The following is a 22,253-nucleotide window of genomic DNA, read 5'->3' on the forward strand; positions in this document are numbered from 1 at the left end:
GTGCTGTTACGGCTGGAAGAGCCAAGTTTTCTCAAGTTCCCTTCACCACAGAGGGAAGCGACAGTAGACTTTTTTCCTTCTTTCTCCAGGATGGGAGTAAACCCACCATTTCTTTATAACTCCCCAGATGGTCTTAGCAGATTTTAGTGGTTTGTTCATCAGCTATCCGTGTCCACCACCACAGTGGAGGAATGGCAATGTGACCACAGACCCAGTTCCCTTTGCAGCTTTCTGAAGTGTCATTACAGTGGAGACTTGCAGAGTGATTCTGCCTGTCTGTATCCCCATACAGTAAGCTGGAGGTGGGGGGAGTGGGCCATCACTCACTGATCTCTGTCTGGCGTTAGGAGTGCTGTGGCAGCTGCCTTCCCCTGCAAGGAAGGAGTTTTACAGATCAGTGTTGCTGTGAAATTATGAGGATTAGAAGAATAAAAGGAAAAAATTGTTGTGTTTTTTTTTAAAAGAGGTCGAGGACAATGATTCTAAAAACTTAAGAAATCTTAAATGAAGAGATTTGAGTGATCCCTGAATGAAAGCAAAGCTGCCATAGGACTCATAGTAAAAGTCATGCCTACTGTGTTTAATAATGATTCACCCAGTGTTTGCCTTTCTTGCTGATAATCATAAAAAATACTCCGAATAAAAAGTAGTTTACAGCTGGGAAAGAGGAATAATACATTTCTACGTTTACAGTACGTCAGCAAAGACGCGTATCAACTTAAAACCAAAAAATAATCCAGTTCTCTGATACAAACAATATGCATATAACGAATATGGAGCTATCTGTGCTCTCAGGGACTTTGGATACATTTCTGAATAAGGGCTGGCATTTTCATGGAAATGGCAATTTTTACGTCAGTGTCAAACTGGCAAAGGGCTGGTGAGATGAGAAACCCTCCTGATGTGTTTGCCCAGACAGATGTTTAAGAAGACATTTCAAAGACATCTGCATCTCCATGGCATTCTGAGGTTGTGCTGGTTCACGGCTGTTCTGCCTGCTGGTTCAAAGGAGGCTGACAAGGCAGATAAGTACAACATTTGGCTTACCTGCTTTTCTATTTTTCCTCACCTCGTAGTTTATTTTCAACATTTCTCTGACCTTGAGAAGACTCAGGAGAAGAGCTTTTAAATGTTGCAGTCCTCATTCTATCAGGCTGAGTGACCCAGTGCGTATTCCTGCAAATGTCTTTGAGATGTCATCCTTTAAAAACCAGTATATAAATATCTTTCATGTCTGTACCTTAACATAGGTGCTGCTTCTTCCACTTCGCAAATTTATGCAAAAACGTAAGCCAGCTTTCTTCCTTTCTCTATTCCTGTAAGTAGGAGTTATATAAGAGTTGTATCTCTAGTACAGATCTATGGAACATCAAAACTGCTAATATGTGAGTCATGCTCTGTTTTGTATAAATTATCCCTGGCATTACAAATTTCATTCTGTGGCAGTGTTAACTATCAGTCCCAAGTTTGTTCATGATTTGAAGTGGGTGGCTTTGCATAGGAACTCCAACACATGTCCAGGGAGTTCAGGGTAAAAGCTGTTCAGACATAGTGATTTTGTTTAGCCTAAAATCCAGACCATTATTAAACTCGATTGAGATTCAGCAGACCATTACTGCTGTTCAGTCCTACTGATTTCAGTGTATTTGTGTAATGATTTGTCCCCTTTGAGATCTCCATATGTTAACCTAGAAACCATGTTTACAGATTGTAATCCTTTGTGCTCTACAGGCCTGAGTAATCAGATCATAATACGCCAACTTTAAAGAGACTTGCTGTTTAAAACTGAACAAATATGAGGCAAGAATTCGGGACCAATTTTCTTGTTAATATTTTTCCATTGACTTGTTGAACAGTTGTTATAGACAAGACATTGCTATGGTGGTCACAAGATGAATAGACCTCAAGAAGAATTGTGCAGCCTGAAGAGGGTGTCTGTTAAAAAAAGATATTTTTCCATTTGTTTCCCATATATTCTGATGTAGAAGTGTTGTTTGGGGACATCTCTAATAGCTGTAGGGTCCTTGGAGTTATAGTCTGTGATGGACGCATAGGCAAAAGTTCCCTAAGAGCGGATCACAATTGTAGTGGGTTGACCTTGGCTGGATGCCAGGTGCCCACCAAAGCCGCTCTATCACTCCCCCTCCTCAACTGGACAGGGGAGAGAAAATAAAACAAAAGGCTCGTGGGTCAAGATAAGGACAGGGAGATCACTCACCAATTACCGTCATGGCCAAAACAGACTTTGGGAAAAATTAGTTTAATTTATTACTAGTCAAATCAGAGCAGGATAATGAGAAATAAAAGCAAATCTTAAAAACACCTTCTCCCCACCCCTCCCTTCTTCCTGGGCCAAACTTTACTCCTGATTTTCTCTACCTCCTCCCTCCCGAGCAGCGCAGGGGGACGGGGAATTGGGGTTTTGGGTCAGTTCACCACACGTTGTTTCTGCCACTCCTTCCTCCTCAGGGGGAGGACTCCTCACCCTCTTCCCCTGCTCCAGCGTGGGGTCCCTCCCACGGGAGACAGTCCTCCACGAGCTTCTCCAATGTGAGTCCTTCCCACGGGCTACAGTTCTTCACAAACTGCTCCAGCGTGGGTCCCATCCACGGGGTGCAGTCCTTCAGGAACAGACTGCTCCAGCGTGGGTCCCCCGCGGGGTCACAAGTCCTGCCAGCAAACCTGCTCCAGTGTGGGCTCCTCTCTCCACGGGGCCACAGGTCCTGCCAGGAGCCTGCTCCAGTGTGGGCTTGCGACGGGGTCACAGCCTCCTTCAGGCATCCACCTGCTCTGGCGTGGGGTCCTCCACGGGCTGCAGGTGGATATCTGCTCCACCATGGACCTCCATGGGCTGCAGGGGGACAGCCTGCCTCACCATGGTCTTCCCCACGGGCTGCAGGGGAATCTCTGCTCCAGCGCCTGGAGCACCTCCTCCCCCTCCTTCTTCCCTGACCTTGGTGTCTGCAGAGTTGTTCCTCTCAAAAAAACTACAGCACCCAGTATTCCCAGGCGGTCTCCCATCCAAGTACTAACTGGGCCCAACCCTGCTTAGCTTCCGAGATCAGACAAGATCGGGCATTCTCAGGGTGCTATGGCCGTAGGCAAGGTTTTTGGTAGCGGGGAGGGGAGCTACAGGGGTGGCTTCTGTGAGAAGCTGCTAGAAGCTTCCCCTATGTCCAATAAAGTCAATGCCAGTGGTTTCCAAGACGGACCCGCCACTGGCCAAGGCCGAGCCCATCAGCAACAGTGGTAGCGCCTCTGTGATAGCATATTTAAGAAAGGGAAAAGAAGTTACAGGGGAGTAGCAGTTGCAGCCAGAGAGAGGAGTGAGAAGATGTGAGAGGAACAACTCTGCAGACATCAAGGTCAAGGAAGGAGGGGGAGGAGGTGCTCCAGGCACCAGAGCAGAGAGATTCCCCTGCAGCCCGTGGGGAAGACCATGGTGAGGCAGGCTGTCCCCCTGCAGCCCGTGGAGGTCCACAGTGGAGCAGATATCCACCTGCAGCCCATGGAGGTCCACGGTGGAGCAGAGATCCACCTGCAGCCCATGGAGGACCCCACGCTGGAGCAGGTGGATGCCTGAAGGAGGCTGTGACCCCGTGGGAAGCCCACGCTGGAGCAGGCTCCTGGCAGGACCTGTGGACCTGTGGAGAGAGGAGCCCACACTGAAGCAGGTTTGCTGGCAGGACTTGTGACCCCGCGGGGGACCCACGCTGGAGCAGTCTGTTCCTGAAGGACTGCACCCCATGGAAGGGACCCATGCTGGAGCAGTTTGTGAAGAACTGTAGCCTGTGGGAAGGACTCACATTGGAGAAGCTCGTGGAGGACTGTCTCCCGTGGGAGGGACCCCACGCTGGAGCAGGGGAAGAGGGTGAGGAGTCCTCCCCCTGAGGAGGAAGGAGTGGCAGAAACAACGTGTGGTGAACTGACCCAAACCCCCCATTCCCCGTCCCCCTGCGCCGCTTGGGGGAGGGAGGAGGTAGAGAAAATCAGGAGTAAAGTTTGGCCCAGGAAGAAGGGAGGGGTGGGGAGAAGGTGTTTTTAAGATTTGCTTTTATTTCTCATTATCCTGCTCTGATTTGACTAGTAATAAATTAAATTAATTTTTCCCCAAGTCGAGTCTGTTTTGGCCATGACGGTAATTGGTGAGTGATCTCCCTGTCCTTATCTCGACCCATGAGCCTTTTGTTTTATTTTCTCTCCCCTGTCCAGTTGAGGAGGGGGAGTGATAGAGCGGCTTTGGTGGGCACCTGGCATCCGGCCAGGGTCAACCCACTACAACAATGAGCATCCAAAACCCTGAACGTTTAGTGACATCTTTTGAGTTCACAAAATCAGACGTTAATATTGAGACAAGGGAGTCTTCCCTCCACTGCCTTTCCAGTTCCAAACAGAAGTAGGACATCTAGAGTTTTTTAAACTTTGATAGAACTGGTGTCACACTACAGATAAGTTTATATTAATAAATACAATAGGGCCAGGGTCCTAGTCCTTTAAGCTCTATACTATTAATTTTGTATTGCTGAAAAAAAAAAAAAGAGTTCCAAACCCCAAAATTTCTGTTAATGTTTGAGAAAACATGTACAAAAAAATACTGTTTAGCACTGATAATTTGAAAGCATAATTTTTTATTAAGGGTCCATGGGCAACTGAAACCTTGAGTAGGTGATAATGAGATTTTTAATTAATTCTAAAAGCACATAAAGCACGTTTCTGTGTTTTTACGATTCAAAGTATAGCCCTTTGGGGCTGCTGCCTTGTATGTGGCCCTTGCAGTTGCTTTCACTGCAGGTACGGAGGCTGAGAAATACCAGCTTCCTTTGCTACAATTCAGTCTTTCTGATTAGAATATGAGACCTTTTCAGGCTGTTATGCTGAAGAAATTCAGGGACTTTTACCCATGAGTAGCTTTAGAATGATGTCCAGTTTTTCAGAAATTAGTTTCTCATCAACTGTATTAATTATTATATTTTTTACAACAGCTGTAGTTTTCCGAGTTAGCATTAAAATGATCCTTACATTGTCTTTCTACAGTTTTGTTCAGCTGATTAACTCTAGCTGGTTTATCGCTATGCCATCCATTTAAATTAACAATCTGCAAAGAAAGCAGATAAAATGCTTCACATCTCCCATTACTGAGATAGTTATAGTTACTCAATTAGGCACAGCTACTTCAGTTTCCAATCTGTTCTTTAATGATCAACACAAGACATTAATTTAAAATATTATTAACCAACAAATCTATTTAAGGAGATATATTTTAGCAAGTAGAAACAACATTAATGGTGAGAAAAACATGCTGTTTTACTTACTAAGCATCTGCACTACAATTGCTATCATATCTGTGAAGCAGTACAGTGTTACAGACTTTCTAATTGTGACCTCTAGATGCAAGAGTATAGCCTGATCGATTGTCCATTGACTTTCACAGGCAATGAACTAGGAACATTTCTGAACATTTTTCCCATCACATGGATGGGGGGGGGTGGGGAGTTGAGGGTGGAGACAATTCCTATCTTGCTATAAAGTTTATCTAGCATTTGATATGTTTTGGGAACTCCTGTGAGATAATGGTAATAATTAATCTTTAACAGTTATTTAAGCAGCTGCTGGGTTAGCAATGTGATAACAAAATTCGTCATAGGGAACATAGCTCGGAACAGGGAGGCATTGAAAAGACAGTTTGATGACATATAGCAAGTCCTGTTCTTAAGCATTAACATTTTACACACTGGAGAAAAATAAAATGGAACATACTGAAAAAACTCTGACAGTCTTTCCATCTCAGGAGCACTACTATAGAGCTGCATTTATACCTTAACACACTTCCAGTATATTCAGTGCTGCATTAGCAAAATGGCAGCTCTGACTTGGAGAAATACTAGCATGTTCTGTCTCTAAAATGTGAAAAGCATGACTCATTAATAATTTTGACATTTAAAAAGTGGAACTACACTCCATTTTTAGCACTCTGTTGATGCTGCAAACATAGGAAATCAAATGTGTTGGTACTTCCTACATACGTGCTACTAGGATTCTGAAGCTGAGTGCTTCTATGAAGATTGATTAAACATCATACTGATTCTGCACAATCAGCATGTTACACAGTTTTTGTAGGTGGGTAAGCCAAAGCATGGAGAATCTGCTTTGCTCAACATTACACAACTAAGTTGATACCCTTGAAAACACCGGAAAAAGAGTAAAGTAAGGAAAAAGTATGTGGAAGCATGAAATTAAAATAAAAAAAATTATTTTGCCTCAGCAACTGATAACTGGAAAAACATTTTGTGGTTTATTGAAACTAAAACATATAATGAAATTTTGTGATGAAATGAAAGGGAAAAAAGAGTTAAAACTCCCTTGAAAAGACAGATGTCATTAGATCAAATTTGCTTTTGAACTTATCTCACTGTTGTATCCTTGCAGATATATTTTCAAAGTACATTCTTTTCATCAAACATCCCATAATACTTTAACTAGAAAATGATTGGTAGCATTATTATTCACAATTAAAACAAAACTGTGCTTGTCAAAATAAATGAACAAAGTACACTCTGTGGTGCAGTATCCTTGACTTCTTAAATCCTGTTTGTTTATTTACACACTAATTGCAAAAATTGATAATCCATATGAGGTCACCTAGGTCCATGCAAATGAGTTTTTACTGTATGTTCTGATACTGTAAATATTTATTTAGCTGTCCAAGTTATTGGAACTAATCACTATAATTTTTCTGTAAAGGAGAGGTTTCTCTGTAAGAGCTTCCTGAAGGGGAAAAGACAGTAAGAGAAGAGTTATTTGTAGAAAAGTTCTTTTTAATGTTCATATGCAATATTATGTATATTTTGTATAGTTATATAATTGTATAATAATATGATTGCATACTACCATCCACATATATCAAGGTATAATACACCATGACATAACCAGTCTTATTTGCTATGTTCAAACAGTGAATTGACAATTCCAAATCAAGTTGCAGTCACCTTGAAGTTTTGGGGGAAATACATGAGAATATATTTCAGCATATTTCTACATTTTCCACTGGCTTGCTTATTAGGTGCTAGACAACCATTTTTACAATGGACTGAGGTAGATAAAATCTCAAACATTGAGGAATGTAACCTTTTTATCACAAAGTTGTTTCAAGTGCCATATATATTTGATGAACATACACTGATAATATCAGATATTATTATTTTTAATAATAAATAATGACTTAGAAAAGTCATTAAGATTTTTTCATGCTTTTTGTCCACATTTATATCTTGGCAGGTTGGAGTTCTAGAGGAGATTTAGAAAAATCAAGGCTTCTTTAACCTGTCTCATCATTATCCTTAACATTTCTGTTACAAACATACAAGGTAAGTCATACTATGTGGTTTATATTAAAATGTGTCTATAAATGTCAAATGCTTATTCTCTCTGAAATATTTCAGGCTTCATTATGTATAACAATGCAGAATTAAATGGGCTTGGACTTATGTTTGTCTCTATATATACTCATAAATGAATCCTTGAAGGAACTACAGTTTTCCTGTTAAAAAGAGGTGTCATATCTTCTTTCATTTAGGAGAGAGTTTCAACCAGTCTCGGTCTCTGTTTATTAAATATCAGGTGAAGCTGCAAAAATGATTCAGACAATAGGATTGTTTAGTAATTATGCTGAATAACAAAAGGAGGAAAGCATGACAATTGAAATGTAGTTGCTCTGTTTTTCTATTGGAAAATTCAGGATTCTGAATCTACATCTGTGTAATAAAATGCGGGCATTAACAATTGTATGCTTCTGCAAAAGAGAACTGCAGATATTAATCAGACTGAGAGTACAGCACATAAGAATTTACATATACTGCTTCAAAATCAGTTCTACATGCAAATATTTTAATGTAAGTATTTTTAAGATTAAGTTTATTTTAAGTTAATTTTAAGATTAAGTTTATAAAAGGGCCTTCAGTGCGTCTGCATTAAAATATTACATCTGCATGTACATATGGGCAATATCTGCATTCATACACACTAGTGTGCTCTCATTCTGTAAAGTAACGGCTGCAAAACTCAAAGTGTTAAGATATTCCCTCTAGTGTTAAAGACACAAAGTGTGTGTGAACTCAGATTTGCTTGATGGTAGGCACATAAACAATTAGGCTAACACTAGCATTTATGACTATGTTCCTTAACCTCTAAATATTGTGGAATTGTTTATGGTTAGCTTTTGGTCTCAAATTGTTGCTGATAAAGGCAATTCCCTTCTTCCCCTTGGCCACTAAAATGTATTTTGAGGACCAAACAAACACCATATTTTCTGTTGTTACGACTTTAAAATGTCAGATGTAATGTTCTTGACATTTTAAGTTCCATATTCAGTGTACTTAATTCGTGTTCTTGACACACATTGGATTCAAGTGCCTGTCTTTAACAAAAATAAGTCCTTTTTTAAAAAAAAGCAAAAGATTTTCTGTGGTTTTTGAACCGCAAGCAGATGAGATCCTCCAATCATTTTCAGAGGTAATTAGCTATATGTTATCTAGTCCTGAAAAGGCATGGAATCTATACTACAAGAAGTGATGTCATGCCTCTTGATCCTGCAACCTGATATAAAGCAACACAACTCTGTCATATTTACATCAGTATAAGCTTGACACATAAACAAGAATGCAGTCCCCTTCTTCCCCTTTCTCCCCTGAGAGGACCAGGGGGCTGGGGAACACAATGGAGAGAAGCTTTCTGGTAAAATCTGCTGGAGAGAAGGGGAAATAAATGAGTAAATAGGCATCAGTAACATTGTTCTTTTGCAGGAGGAGTGAAGTCACCAGCTTACATGTTTCTTCTGCTCATTTTGTTGCCTTTCCTGGGAAAGATTTTAAATTTTTAACTTGAGGTACCGTAGGATGATAGTTGTGGGGATGAGACTATAGACATTTTTTTTGCCATCTCAGTAATATTGTGATTTGTTAGCTTTGGTTTATTCCCTGTTGAAGGCACCCCTCGAGCTGGAGGTCTGACATTTGTGTTGATGCCGATCCAGTGTTGATCTTTGGGTGCTTCATGCTCTACTTGACCAGAGATGAGTTTTGCTGGCTACCCTTACTGCTCGTTGTTTCCTTGCAGAGATAGCAAGTTCCTTGAGAATGGTCTTAGGCTCATATGTTGACCTTTTCCTCTCTCAAGTCCAGATGCAGCCACCACAGTCCCCTTTTTGAAGCTTCTGAAGTTAAATTCTTGGAAAGTGGTCGTGTGCATAGACTTCAAATCCTTGTCTCCACTATTTCATTATTTAGCAATGTCTTAGGTTTGACATAAAGACTTTTGCTCCTCATGTGTGAAGATCAGAGCTGTTCAGACTCATTTCTAACATGTAATTAATTCAATGAATTCTGTTTGCAAATTGCTGAGTGCAAGTTGCTTGTTTATGGATATGCTTTCTTACATGGACAATTTTATATGAATAGTCTGTGAGAGTGAATTGTTGAACTGTTTGCTTCAGCTGTTCACTCTGTGCTGCTCATTCCTCATGCTGAGTGAGTGGCCACCTCAGCTGCCTAGGACTGAGTTTGCTCCCTGACTGAATGACTGAAATTTTCAAAATGCAATCAGAAATGAATAATATATGATAAATGCTCATGTTCACACATGGATAGCCTGATTTGCATGCAAATACTGGGATTCAGATTGTTCTCAGTGTTTTAGAATATCTCTAGGAATGGCCTGAGAACAGGAACTCTCATGGTGCATTATTTTAAGCATTCATACCACATCACTGTTAAGTGTAAGTGCACTCTCTCCACCAGACCTTTCATGGTCCTGCAAGTTTTAATGGGCTCTTCTTTGTTGCCATTGGGGATCCATATCCTCCATCTCTCAACCTAGTTAATAAAATGGACTTCAGTTTTGTTTCATAGTAGGAGATGGTAGTATTGCTCCATTGCTACTTGAATATACGGGCGTGATGGCACCACCAGAGATCAGGTGGCATCATGACTCTTTTGACTGGTGAGCTCAAAGTGGTATGTTGCGTTGTCTTCTAGCAGGGAGCTCTTTTGCATGACCTCAAGGGAGAAATCTGGTTGATAAAATGGCAGTAATGAATTGAATTTGCCTACACCTTAAAATAGGTAAATGCATATATACAAATATATATTCATATATACATACATACATTTTTGTGTGTGTGTGTGTGTCCCAGCCTTCACAAGTAATTTGGAATTCTTTACCCTCTGTGTGAACATCTAACTGCACTCCCATGAGTACAGTGTTTCTTCCCTGGGTGTCCATCCCTGATGGTCATCGTAATGGGCTTCTGGGGTTATAAAGCTAGCAAGGCATGTCAGGGAAGGTATGCAGTGCCTTCCTCAAGGTTGCTGCAGTGTGAAGATGTTCCTTAGGATGATATAGTTCCTGGTGTCTTCATTATAGGCTGGTATTTTAGAGGTCTGAGCTGACCTTCAAGAAGGTATCCTAGAAATGCTTCATCCACTGCAAGTTTGTGATTGTTTTGTCTTGGAATGAATTCTCCTGGCTCATCGCTAAGTCTTAAATCTGCAGGGGAAGCTTGTAGCAAGCTAAAGAATTTCTCAACTAGTTTGGACCTGAACACACGCGTCTGTATGTGTTCAGGTTAGGCCAGAAATCCAGCTTGAGAAAATGAGAGAAAAATGCATGGTGAGAATGCAATTCTCACTGCCTCTCAGAGAAGAAGCAACTGGTAAGTGACATAGAAGAGAAAAGAGAATCGGAGGTTTCAAAATTCTGGCTCAGTAGTGTAGCCTTTGCCTTCAGAAGCTGGGTATAATAATGTCTATAGAAGCTGCTTCATCTTTTATAAAGGAGACTTCACCCTCTCAGTTGAAGGAAGTAACTATTCCCTGCATGTTCCACATTTTTTGACATTGACATGTTTTAAGTTGAAAAAGGTAACTGAGTCTACCCAGAACATCTGCATGCCACATGGGATTCCTGTGGCCTTACCATCTCTCTTTATGAAGAAATCTATGTGATGCTTTACATTATACATTTTTGTGTATGCATAGTGCCAAATAACACCTTTAATTATACCAGCATAAAGAGGGATACAACAGCTATCAAACATCAAAAGTTTTTACCATCATGTGCATTCCTATCACAGCTATCTGTTGACTTCTTGGACTGTTTTTCCTTAGTACAATATATCTATATTCCATATGCAAATTCCACTGTGACTGATTTGCCTGTTTTGTAAGCTAGACTGCACCTGTAACATGTGGGATTGAGTTAAAAATGACAAGCAGACAAGCACAAGGCACATTATCTTGACAAACTCAGCCTCCAAAAATTAGCCTGTGCCTGAATTATTAAAATAACAAGGAATATTTCACTCAGCTGTGGAGAAATGCTCCTAATTGTCCACTTTAGCCAACTTCTTTCAGACTTCACGATCGGTCAATTTACGGTAGCGGCTTGCAAATTCCTGAACTCCCATTAGAGAAAAGTGCAACAGCAGTCCAACACACCCTCATTTATTTTAATAACCTGCCAAGCAGACATGAAAATGTTAAAGTTGGAAGGCTATAACATGACAGAAACCTGACTTGTCACAGCCACATTATAATCTAGTTAAACTACTTTCTTTCTGCCTTTCATGTCTTTTCAGGTAAGTGGAAAACTAATTGTCAAATTACTAATTTTGTTGGCATTAATATCAATACTAGGGCTAGAGAAGCATGAACAGATAGGCCTGTGGTTTTTCTTCATATTGTGCTTGGATGCTGGAAAGCATTCTGAAAATATAGAAGGATAAAATCAGAGCCCAGTCTTTCTATCAACACTGACCTATTTATTTTAAGAGGCATTGAAGCTCTATAAAAAGGCTCGTTAAAGTCTCTGGGTTCTTTTATTATTATTTAATGCCTGGAAATCTTGTTTACTTCAATCTTGTTTCCTTTGTGCATAATAGTGTACCTGATGTAACAGGGCCAGTAGTCACATCTAAAGTATTAATGGCAGAGTCTGATCTTGTAGGAGAATACAAGGAACTGCACTACCGAGAAAAAAAATCTTCAACAATGTCAGGGTCACACTGTCTTTCAAAATCAACTGTAAGTAGGTCATGCTTCAACTGCAGGCAGGGTTGAGAACATTACTGCAGAAAGTGCTTGGGATGGTTGAGGAGCATGTTGAGAGAGCCAGGGACAGCTCAGGTGACTGGAAGGAGGACCTAATTGTGACGAACATGGAGGTATGAATCCAACTACAGACATGCTGCTAGACCCTTATACCTACAGGGGGCTACTTGCCTTACATGACATGAAGGCTCCTGGGTGCTTTCTCAAGGCAGGACTGAATCTATTACTTATGTCTTCAATCCATTTCTCTGTTTGTTTGTTTGTTGTTTTTTTTTTTTGGGGGGAGTTGTTTGCTTGCTTGCTTGCTTGTTTTTCTTGCCCGTTGTGATGGTAACCTTTCTGGGGAATGGGACTTGGCTTCGTAAGTGTTTGCACAGATTTTACTGGCCACCATGGCACAGATAGCTTCCTATGAATAATAAGCCTTCCACAAAGAAGAGTGAGACGCCTTAATAACAGAAGCAGCACAGCCTTTCCCAGCAATACATGGAAGGTTTTCCTATCAAGTACTTAGCTTTGCCTCTATTTCATCTGGAACAGGCCTCTTATACTGGGTCTAGGGTACAATGGCAGGTCTTATTAGCTGTGGCTTTGCAGGGAGCTGAGTGTTCAGATTGTAGAAACATGTTACTATTTCTTGTACAATTTGGGACAGAAGTTATCTTCCATTGTCTTTTAGCTGCTCTTCTTTTCTCTGCTGATAAGAAACATGCAGAAGCCTGTTCCCACAGCCCCTTGGCACATCAGTTCTGTCCCAGCTGGAACCAGAAAATGTAGCATCGGAAGACAAAACTCTTGATGTTACTGACAGGATTAATAAGAGTGTGATTTCACCCAAGTGAGTGCTGATGGCTTTGTAAATATTTCCTTGTGGAGAATATGAACATAAGCAAACTCGTAACAGCACTGAGCGGTGGTAGTTCTGTATGGGACTGAAAAATGAAACTCTGGAAGATTCTCTATGCCTCTGTCTTCATCCACTCCTCTCTTCTCACCACGCTCACCATACTTCATACCAAATGGGTTGGCTATGTTTGGACTATGACACAAACATTTGCAAAGTGGCATTATTGCAATGAGCAGGAAGAGGAGAGGAAAAGGAAAGTAGGTCTGCTGGAGCACAAGCAGGGAAGGGCGAGCTAAGTGGTACAGTTAGCTTTTCAGTTCCTAGAAGATAATAAGGATCATGTGCAAACTCGGGACGGTAAATGAGGTAGCTAAGGGTATAAGAGCAGTCAGGCAGCACTGAGACTGGGTCTTACAAATAACTTGATTTTCTGGTGTTGCTGGCAGAGCAGGGAAAGTTTCTGTAGTCCCCTGAGAACTGGGTCACCTGGGAGCAGCTGTTACAGGGCTTCACTCAGAGTAAAATGGTAGCTACTTTATGAGATGTCAAACTGGCTTTTGAGAAAACTCACTGATTCCCAGAAAGACTGATGATTTGGGTTGGATGGAATTTTTGCTAAATCATTTTCCTGCTTAATTAAAGCTTTTTGAATAACTAGAAATTAATAGAAATACAATGATTTTGTGTCAGTAACACTGCCTTTGTGTTCACACGTGTGTATGTGTGACACATACTCTCCTGTACTTGGTTCTTCCTGTCAGCAATCTACAAAGTACTTACAAATGTGCTTTTTACTTTTCCTATTGTCTGTTTTAAAAATGTCTCCATTTTGGGAGACAAGACGACAGCCGTGAATGTTTAACTTACCATTAGCATCTATATTTTATGTTTGAAACATTTAAAAGCTTCTGTTTTAAATGAAGATAAACACATCCCCAAACAGCTGTGCAATGCATGACACAGAACAATTGAGTAAGCATCAAAGTGTTTAATAGATAAAACAGTGCTGGATGTGGTAAAATAAACAGGACTTAATCCCTTTATAACTTGAGTAAATAAATACAGCTTTAATTCAGATACAGTTTTGCCTTTAGGTTGCTCTGTTCTGTTAACACCTATCTGTCAGCGGTAATACCATGTAAATGAGCCACTCTGAGCCTTTCCCCTTGCATCTTGTTTAATCCTCTTCCATTCTTCTAATCATCCTACACACAGAGGCCAATATCTATTTTCATCTGGCAAGATAGGATCTCCTAAGGAATTAAAGATGGTTTCCACTTAGCTCCACAGTAGGCAAAGGCTGGGCTGTGATCTAGGGCTTTAGGGACTTCTCATAATGCGCTGGTGCTCGCTAGATCGAAGAATTGAGTTCTGCCTACTGGATTTTTAATCCTCCTGTGGCTGATGTTGGGAGCTCCAGTGATTTAAGATCTTTGATTACTCAGAGCTTGGCCCTTTGATTGAGTGAACTTCTGAAGACAGCGTGTGACTGATTTCAAGTTAGTGGTTTTAAGTAACTACTGGAAAAAATAGATAGGAAAAGCCCTGTGATTAAGATGCACTGTCTCTCCTTTTAATTGACTTTCTGAAGCTATCTGATGCTTTACTCTCTATACACAAAAGAAAAACTGTATAGATCAGTATTTGTTCTAATGAAGAACTCAAGCGTCACAATATTTGTCTGTACTTGTCTGCAGTGACATGTCTGTTAAAACTGTAGACACTAAAGGACATATTTTAAAAACATACTTCTCACAGGGCATGTATTAGAAGTAGCAGCCAATATAGCCTTAATGCACAGGGCCAAGTTAAGCAGTTGATATAATTTCAGTTTGCAATACATTGTCAGATACTATATATTTGCCAGCAGAAGAACTGTACATGCATAAAGGCAGGTAGGGGTCATGGAAAGTTGTTTATGTTGACAATTTGAAGTATTAGCAGTTTGTGAAACTGAACATAGGTGTTTTGATGCATCTAACCATATTCTTGCAGAAATGTTTAACAGCAGTCACTCTGAAGCAGGTGGAACTTCTCTGCTGAGAAATGTTCCAATAACATTTGCCTTTTTTGGAAATAAAACAGCTTTTTCATAAAATACAATTTTAGTGTAGTTACCTTGTTTCAATGTGGTCCTCAAGAAAAAAGAGTGCAGATGTTGGCTATTTATATCTTAGATGCCTGTTAAAAGCAACGATACTCTTCTTGTTTAAAAGGTGAGATAAAATACAGTTACAGTTTCAGTGGGGGCATTGGAGGAAACTGTTCAGTTGTGTCTCATTTGAAGGTCCAGCATCTCTACCTTGGGAAATAAAAGAGAAAGTAAGGGTAAGAAAATCGGTTTAGAAAAAAGAGTGAATATGCAGGAGCCAATTCAGCTTGCCCATTCATCTTATGGGTGAGCTGCAGAATTATTGAGACACATTAGTGAGCTATGGAGAGGTCCTGGATTTATTTTCATGTACTCAGTAAGATTTTAAATACGAAGGGAGTGAAAGAGACTATGTCTCCTACTTATTTATATCAACATCATTTAGCATTTAGAGTCACACTTAAGCAAGCCTGAACTCTAGTCGCTTTCTTGGAGACGAAAGGGAAAGAGCTGAGAAGGATATTACCTTCCCAGTGGAGGGCTTGGCCATGAGAGAACAGAGTGCACATAGACTTCTCTAGAATACTGTACATCACTTTTTTCCCCAGAAGTAGAACCTCATGGATGCACGGAACAGCTATGCAAGAGCAGCTCCTCTGAGTCTATAGTATAAAATCTCGTAAGCTAAAGCTTGCCCTTATCAAAGCTTTTTTGTTTTGACATTAGTGATTGTGAACTATCACTTTGGAGCAACCTCATGTATTTCTCTAATGATAAAGCTAGGACTTTTGAAGTAGGATAGTGGGTGGGAATTGAACCCCTTTGCTAGCTGGGAGCTGAGTTTTCCTTCTCCTGTCTTACTTGCCACTTAACTGTCAGGTTCACAAAATGTTGCAGAAGGATGCCACTTTTGCTCAGTGAGTCAGACATAGGTTATTAACCATGTTTCGGGACAGCCACAGCAGTTATAGGTATCATTCCTATTCACTGGGTATGTAAATTCATTCTGTTTCTTAGACCTCTCTGCAAAGACAATAGCATCAGGATCTTTGCCTTAAAGAAATACAAACATTTCAGGTATGTACCATGAACAGCTGGTTGCTTGAAAAGTATAAATGACACTGCATCTCTTTACTGACCTTGTAGATAAAGGGGGTTTTGTATATACTTCTACAGGACATTTTGTATGTTTTGTATATGTTTCTATCTATAAACCACATATGTGCACATCCCCTCACTCCCACATATGTGTTTATATGAATGTAGTAGCTTCAGCAGCTATGACAATGATTATCATTTCTCCTTTAGCGAAATAAAGTCTTGCTTGTCTTCTCCAGTGAGGGTTTCTGGTGTATTCCCTTCACCAAGCTGTCTGTTCAGAACACAGTGTCAGGTTTTCCTCCATGTTTCACTCCTGTGTTGCTTTTGCTTTGTGCAGTCTCTGTTAGTTTACTGTTTTGGGTGCCTGTCTCACAGTAGTTTTATGTCTTTCCCACAGTTCTCTTTCACAAGCTAATGTTTGCAGTCCTCCCAGATTTCAGCTTTTGCATGGGAGATGCACTGACTGGAGAATGGAAGTGTTTGATGCTGATACCCTTTTGTTCTATGTTAACATCCTCTGTAATCTTCTTGAGCAGGCTTTATGGAATAGACAACTTTGCTTTTGCACTTGAAACTGGGCTATGTGAATATGCTAATAAACTGTACATATGAGTTTGGGAATCTCATTCGTATAGTGTAGACCGTTCTGCTGCATTTCTGATGGGCATATACTTGGTCATTTGGGCATGCTTTTATGTGTGCACATGATGTGGCAAATCTGCATAACCAAATATTGAACAGTATAACACTCCCTGTATAATCATTCATTAATTTTATTAAAGGTGGGCTGGGACTGGAATGAGGATTAATTAGAAAAAGTAAAAAGCATAATTAGTAACATACTTCTCTCTCAGCTTTCTTTTTCTCTGGATTCTTTTTCCTGGTGCCCTAATTATTTCCCATCTTTTAAAATTCACTTTAATTTCAATTTAACTCTCCCTGGGCATGCAAACTTGACAAGTGTTTTTTTTTCCTACAGATTGATTGACAGCAGTTTCGAAACTGTTACAGTGCTAATTAAAACCTTGAATATGTGTCTTTATGAAGCCTGAAACACTCTGCACTGCTGCAAAATCCTGGATCTTGGATTTTGAATGAGGGTTTTTAACAGCTGATATGGAATCATTATAACTTGCCTTTCCTCAGGCTTGATATCCAGCTCTCCTTCACACTTTATTTATCACTGAATTTAGAGCTTATGTTGACAACATGAGAAAGAGAAGCCCTCCCAGGCAATGATACCTGCTCTGTCTAGCCAATGTCATTTTATACTTTGCCTTTTCTGCTTGGCAGAGCTGGGCAGAGTTGGCCCTTACCAAAGTGCAGCACAGCTTGACTCACAGTCCTGTGGATACCTGGGGAATTCATGTTAGGGATACAGTGGTCATATTTTACCATCTCTGGACTGACTGACTCTACTGGAACTGTGTTGTCAGGAATCTTCCACCTTATGCTTAAAAAAAGAATATTGATAGCATAAGGCATTGATTGCTGTATGCATCGGTCAGGAATCTTCTACTTTATACTTAAAAAAAGAATATTGATAGCATAAGGCATTGATTGCTGTATGCATTGGGTCCTGCTTTCTAGCTTGCAGACTTTCTGGAGGCCAGAGTATTCCCAGAACCTTAAGAAAGGCATGGCTGGAGGCTAAGGCAAGTATCTGCCGCTAAGCCACAATTGTAAAGGCAAGGTAGAATAACAGTCCTTGCATTCAGCTGGAATATGGCTGTCTTCCTCTCTCTAACCCTGTATTAGTCAGTTTTCCAGTAAAGCAGAGAAAATTATGTGGAGGCAGGATGAGAATTCTGCATCCCTTCCTTTACGGCAACCAGTAGAAATGATTAACTGTGCAAAGCTGTGTGAGAAGATACCCTGCAGCAAGCATGCTACCAGTCCTGGTCAGAACGTCCAGAGCAGGTCTTGCTGCTTCTTATGGTCACGATAGCACTGTGGTACCTCTTTGTAAGTACAGTTCATTTTGTACAATAATACTTAGTGTGACAATATTGATTACATGAATAAACTAAATGAAACTGGCCTGACTACTTCATGTTTTAAGAATCTGCTTAAATATGTTGCACAGAGGAAGTAGACTAAATAATATGTATTATCAAGTTCTGGGGTTTTTTTGTTTATTTGTTTTTTGGTTTTTTTTGTTTTTTAAATTGCCTGTCTGACTATAGACAGATGATATATTTGGATTTTCTGCAGTCTTACACAACACTTAAAAATGGGCTCATTTTCTCTTTCCGTTTCCTGTTGACATAAGCATTCTAAAAGATTGTTGTATCTAAAGGATTTTTTTACTTTTTAATAGAGTGATCAAAAATAGAAAATATTACCCTTATTTAGTGTAAGTATTCTTGTACTAAATTGTGTGACAATTGAAAGTTTAACATTGTCTTTTTTGAGTTAAGTTGATATTGCTACAGGTGATAATTCTTGCAGAAACAAAATCAAAATTTAAACAGTTTGGCTAAAAGTTCTTTCCTCTCTCAGACACTCAACTTCCGGTTCCTTAGCTTTAGCAGTCTTCTAATTGTTAGTTCTCCCAGCCACCATGCTGCTTAGGCCTTGATTTCCCTATTCTAAACATAGAGCAAAATCATCAGGATCACTTGCTGGAGAAGGTGCTGGTTTTTCAGTGCCTGAGTCCTTTCTGAATGTGATGCGCTGTCAGACTCAGCCACCTCATCTGTGGGCCTGAATATCCAGCGTAAATCTTTTAGTGTGAGTGCTTTTGCTCTCTGTCTGAATGGCTATGTTTTAATCCTCATTGTCTTCCTCTGCTGAATCAAGGTCAGCAAGACCATTCAGAGGGAAGGACAGAAAAACAGCACAGTGACAAGAGTCAGCAGAGCTCAGTATGAATTGATTGGTGAAGGATGATTTCAAAAGATCTCAGTTGCTGTAAAACCAGCCACTAAAAAAACCAGCATCTCCTCCAGTTGATAAGGATGATCTGACTCTTGCCTCTCCATGCCCCACCCCATGCATACTCTCCCTATGTATTTAGAATGGATGTATTTCTTAAGTCCCTGCCAGCATCACTCCTCCGTCACAGTAATTTTCATGGGAAAAATTGCTATCCATCAATTTGTGAGCTGTTGGACTTTTTAGGAATACATCACAAGCATATCAGGGTATAGAGAAGAGAGGTGAAAATGCATTTAACTATGGAGGGCAAAAAGCAGATGTCAATGATACATTTTTCTCTTCCCTATGCAAAAACCTTTCTGGCAAAATTATTATAAGGAGCTAACACAGTTATTCTTAAGTAACTGCTTTTACCACATATATTCAGTCTTGGATAGAGTGGCTATTGCTTACACTTCTGATTTTGATACGAACATTTGCACAAGAAATTGCGTCTGGTGATAGTAACTGCCTGCTGTGGCAGTGATTGTGCCTAATTGCAGAGAGTAGATATCCATAGGTCCATCCTCAGTCAAAAGCTGCTCATTTGGGTCCTCTCTGCTTGCAGAAGTGGAGGGGATTATCAGATTTTGACTCCTTTTTACCTCAAAGGAACCTTTATCTGTCCCTGAACACTCTGCACCTTTTCAAATAGAAAAATTACAATTGTTTAAACAATTAAATATAAAAATATGAATTTTCTTTTCCCCACTTTTAAATTATTTGTGGTACTTATAACAGAAGTGATTTGGCTGATTAAGAAGTGCTAGGCTCTGTATAACATGTAAGGTAAATACTCTTGCCTACAAATGCTTATAAGGTAATTTTATGACAAGCACAATAGATTATAATCAGCTAAATACAGGATGGGGTGGTGGTAGGACAGCATAATGATCTTGTTTTGCATGAAAAGCAATAATCTTAGTTGATCACACTCTGAGACAGACTAGTTCAAAAAATGAGTAAGTGTTAAATAAGACAGAAGTTAGTAATTTATTTTTTTCTGAGCAGGACTTTCTTATCAGCGTGCAGACACTGGAAGCTCCCTTCTCTTGATGGGTATCAGAGTGCAAAAGGTCTAGCTGATAAAATTCTTTAATGATCTAAAGGTAACTTTGGGAAGTAAAGGATATCAGATATTGGAGGCTGAAGGAACTATTGCTTTCTGTATAGTAGCAGTGGCTTATCCTTCATACAGTGAAAACACTGAGCAAAGTTTGAGGCAGAATGACTATTTATTTGGCTTTGGAAATCTGGATTTAAACAGCAGGTGGAATGGAGAGAATAGAGCAGTGGGAACCACTGTGGTTTTCATCTTTCCTCAATGAATTTGTTTCTGTTAGTGTTCTTGGACTGAAAAAAAAAAAAGAAAAATCCTGACATTGTTATTAATCATATTTATTATTGCAGTGGTTAAGGGTCAGCCAAGTATTGATCTCCATTTTGCTAAGCCCTGTACAAAAACAGAGTTGACAATCTAAATAGACAAGTTGCAAATAATGTAGAGCATAACTGGAGTAAACTTGTCATAGCAGGACCCATCTTGTCGATTCCACAATTAATTTTAGTAGGAGATGAATCATTCAAAAAGAGAAGCAAAAGGAAGTTGGTTAGGGAGTGATTGAAGGGCAGTAAAAGGAAGAATGTGGAAAAAGCTAAGTATGTGTTGCAGTTATGGAGCTTCTCACAAAGTAAGAACTGCATTATTATTAAGAGACAATTAGCTACTATGGAGTCGTCTCTCTCCTCCAAAACAGAAAATCATAGTCTTATGATTGTCATTAAATCTGTGTTCAGAACCTCACTCAAACATACATTTATTGAGAGCAACATACTTTTTTGTGTTGCCAGCATGCAAGCAACTTGATTTCACCCATTTTTACAACATCGTGTGGTAACATCCAGGAGAGTTGAAGGGAACCTGGGGCTGATAACAGCTTTTCAGCTCCTCTCTACCCTGTTCTTGTTTCCTGCGATATCAACAGAAGCCAGTTTCTAGTTTTCCAGATCAGTTCTTTTGTATCACTGACACTATGCTACCCCTTCAGACTAGGGCATGCTAGGCCACCTCTACAAAGTCGTCTTACATTCTGGTGTGGCCAGGAATTGCATGTGGTTGCAGGGCCTTGTACTCTTCAGTCTTTGTGGAAGTGCCACTGCTCCTGTATGTAGCCCCCTTCTTGGGAACCCTCTGTCTAAGCAGTCCTGCATGACATGGAGCCCTGCATCCCTTACTGCTAGAAGGAGAGGAAATCCTTAATGTCCCAGTGGCTGTCAGACACCTCTCATTGCTTGCACTGTTTTTCTAGTAGTTACTGCATTAATGCACTGGAACAGTTTGCCTGGACAGGTTGTGAAATACGCATCCTCAGAGAGCTTAAAAATGTGATTGGACAAGGCCCTAGGCAATCTGATCTAGCTTTGATGTTAAGTATGCCTTGAGCCATATGTTCGACTGGATGGCCTCCCATGGCCCCTTCATAGCTAAATTACGCTGTGATGACCCAAATTACTCTGTCAGTACATCAGTAAAATCTCTGGGCAAAAATTTTAATTTGATCATCTTTTAAGTACTTAAGGAGGGATGGAAAAGATGAGGCCTGAGTTGCTTCCAAGTGATACCATAGATCTTCCAAAAGTGCAGTTGAAGCAACTGTGACTGCTCCAAAAAGCTTGTCACTAATGTCAGAGGCTTTTTTGATTTAGTTTTCTTTTGTGGATTTACCTTTTCTTGCCTATGGAGTTTAAAACAGCTGGTGTACAATTCTTCATTATAGATGATGTTTCATTTAAGGACTTTGGTGGATTAAAGGAGTTCTCAAGAGACCTTAAGTTTACATGATCTATTTCATGAGACCTTTACTAGCCACTTCTATATGCCTCTTTCAGAGCTTCAGGAAAAGATTTTTTGATTTTTAGAGTTCTAAACTTCTAGCTACCAACAAGTAGTCTTTTGGCACAAAAACAACAGATCATCTGGCAATGGATACATATTTGTAAAAAGACCTGTCTTAATTCTTCCCTCTCCTGAAGTAAATTGGAAGAACTTTTGTGTTTTTAACTGAAATAGCTTCAGGTTCATTCACAGTGCAGCAAAATTTGATCATTTAATCAAAACTCTTCTCAATATTAACCTGTTTGTGCCTTTCAAGCCTGGCTTTCTAGTGTAATTATAAAATACCTGAGAATATAT

The 22,253-nt window shown here is 40.0% G+C and overlaps 1 non-coding gene across 1 annotated transcript; it reads right to left on the reverse strand.

The window, feature by feature from the left end:
- Window positions 1-2,984: 2,984 nt before the first annotated feature.
- LOC127013886 (5S ribosomal RNA) lies at window positions 2,985-3,103 on the reverse strand. The gene has a single exon (XR_007766129.1). It is a non-coding gene; the product is annotated as a 5S ribosomal RNA (ribosomal RNA).
- Window positions 3,104-22,253: the final 19,150 nt, after the last annotated feature.

Source organism: Gymnogyps californianus, chromosome 2, assembly GCF_018139145.2.
Source record: "Gymnogyps californianus isolate 813 chromosome 2, ASM1813914v2, whole genome shotgun sequence".
Lineage (NCBI taxonomy): Eukaryota > Metazoa > Chordata > Aves > Accipitriformes > Cathartidae > Gymnogyps > Gymnogyps californianus.